The sequence below is a fragment of the Polistes fuscatus genome, unplaced genomic scaffold (assembly GCF_010416935.1).
Source record: "Polistes fuscatus isolate 324 unplaced genomic scaffold, CU_Pfus_HIC Scaffold12, whole genome shotgun sequence".
Taxonomy (NCBI): domain Eukaryota; kingdom Metazoa; phylum Arthropoda; class Insecta; order Hymenoptera; family Vespidae; genus Polistes; species Polistes fuscatus.
The window spans coordinates 1,680,823-1,683,568 of NW_025113020.1; the positions used below are offsets into that span (position 1 = coordinate 1,680,823).

The following is a 2,746-nucleotide window of genomic DNA, read 5'->3' on the forward strand; positions in this document are numbered from 1 at the left end:
CGATTCGAATCAACCTTAGTAAACATATATTCGCGCGGAATAAATCGGTCCTTAATAAAACAAATAGGGCTTCCTGAATCTAAGAGCGCTTTTAACCCATTTGCATGCAAGCACGGAATAATCCGCGGGTCGCGACAGTCAGCTATCACCAAGCTCGGAATAATCTGCGAGTCGCGACAGTCAGCTATCACCAAGAGCGGAATAATCTGCGAGCCTTCGTTTATTTTTGTTACCAGTTGCAACATATTCTTCAATTGCATCAGACCACGTTTAACCATTTGTGAGAGCGTTCCAGTTCTTTGAGTTTAATATACATCAGTGTATTTTAAAAAAGTTTTACTTTTTCTGTGAAAATCTTTCAAATTGCCACTATTAGTAAGTTTTGCTCCAAGAATTCGAAAGCAATCTTATTTTGTAATATAATCTAAAATTTAGTATGCCCCAATGGATATTGAGTATCCTGATTCGGAATCAAGTAATGAGGTACGACTTTCTAGAAGACGTTGCCGGTGGATTTCGTCAAGTTCTGATAGCGAAAATGAACAGAGCTATAGTTTGATAAATGAAGAGTACGTGTGGAAAGCCGAAAATCATACTCCGATTATACATCGTTTTACAAATGTGGGTGGTGCAACTGTAAATACACGGGGTCTGTCGAGAGGGGAGGTTTTTGAATTATTTTTTAACAATGAATTAATTACAAAAGTAATTATGGAAACCAATAAGTATGTTGCAAGCGACGCAGACTTTATATCTTTGAAGGGGACGAATTAAAAGTATTTATTGCAGTAAATATTTTAATGAGTCTATATATATAATTTCCAAGCCCATGATTCAAAGCTATTGGTCAACAGATAAAAGTATAGAAACTCCGTATTTTAAGAATGTCATGAGCTGTAGCCGATTTATTTCTATCTCACAAAATTTACACTTTTCCAGTACAAATAATCCTAATAACCCATTGTCTAAAATTCGAAAAGTTATTGAAATTGTAAAGAAAACTTTTATTCGTATGTATGTCCCAAATAAAAACATTTCCATTGATGAATCACTAATGGCATGTAGAAGTCGTTTACATTACATACAATTTATTCGAACAAAACGTGCGAGATTCGGTGTCAAATTTTATAAAGTCTGTGATTCACAATCACGATACATACATAATTCAATATATATAGGAAGAGATAAAACTGCTACAGGATCTGCTGGCAGGAATGTTGTATTGAATTTGTTGAAAGAAAGTCAATTATTGCACAAGGGGTATTGCTTATTCATTGATAACTGGTACAGTTCACCAACATTATACCGAGAATATTATATAATATGAAAAATGTATGCGGAACAGCGAGAATAAATAGGAAAGAAATTCCTCCAGAATTAAAATCATGCGTATTACAAAAAGGGGAAGCTGTTATATTTAGTATAAAAGAGATGGCGGCGATAAAGTGGAAGGACAAGAAAGATGTCGTTATGCTAACTACTATGCACGATTTAAGTTTTGTTGAAGAAAAACGAAACCGATATACTGGAGAAAATAGTTTAAAACCAACCGCAGTAGTAGATTACAATCAATATATGGGTGGAGTTGATGTTGGCGACCAGATGTTAAGCAAATTTCATACTATTCGACGATGTAAAAAAGCCTATAAAAAAATATTTTTTTATTTTATTGACATGATGTTGCTAAACACTTATGTAATTTTTAAAAATCATAAGAAAGATCGATCGTTTCATGTGTTTAAACAGTTATTAGCTGAAGAAATTATTGATAAATATTTACCCAATATGAATGTAAATAAGGCACCTGTCAATGATTCCATTACGAGATTTACTGGCAGACATTTTCCTGTACAGATACCTGCAACTCCAGCAAAGGGAAATAGAATTTCAAAACGATGCGTTCTATGCCTAAGTATGTCAATTCGAAGGGAGACAGTATTTAAATGCCATGTTTGTGATAAAGCATTATGTATTGACTACTTTAAAGAATTTCACGAACGTTAATTTATTTATATGTTCATTTTAACTAAAATAAGTTTATTTTATTTATAAAAAAATATTTGTTTATCCTTTTGTGTAAAAAAATGTAAAATGCGATATAATACTTTGTATAAATCGTTTAAAAAGTACATTTTTAATGAGCTCGATGAATTTTTATCATGAATCATCATCGATAATTTCGATGCCCGTTACTGCACATACGATCGACCGCGCGTGGTGATACGCGTCATTCGTTTGTTGAACGTCGCTGATGTTTCGATGTGGAAGCTTAAGTAGAGCGATGATGCAAATGGGTTAACCGCATACTAAAATTATTTTCTTCCATATTAATACGCAGTTCTACCTCACGTAGAAAGTTGTTGTTGTCCTCTTCCTGCGTTACCGTGACACAATTAATTTGTTCTTCTCTTGGCTGGCAGTGATTGGCCCGATGACCAGAATTACTGCATTTAAAACATGTTACACGCTCACTCTTCGGCCTTGGACAATTTCCCATCAAGTGCCTGAACTTGTTACAATTATAGCACCTTCTCTCGTTCGCACCCTTCGTCTTCTCTTCACCCTGAGAAGAAGATCCAATCTTACCACCCGACTGAAGATCTTCGCGTCGTTGCCGATGAATCGTCTCCTTCGGTGCCGATACACTTGCACACCTTTTATGGTCGCGAGGAACTTCTTTCCTCCTTACGCTAGTCAGCTCTCTTATCTACGTTTCCGTACAACTATTCAAGGTACCGCAACCTAC

The 2,746-nt window shown here is 35.2% G+C and overlaps 1 pseudogene; it reads left to right on the plus strand.

Moving 5' to 3' along the window:
* Positions 1-444: 444 nt before the first annotated feature.
* Positions 445-1,327, plus strand: LOC122513573 (annotated as a pseudogene).
* Positions 1,328-2,746: the final 1,419 nt, after the last annotated feature.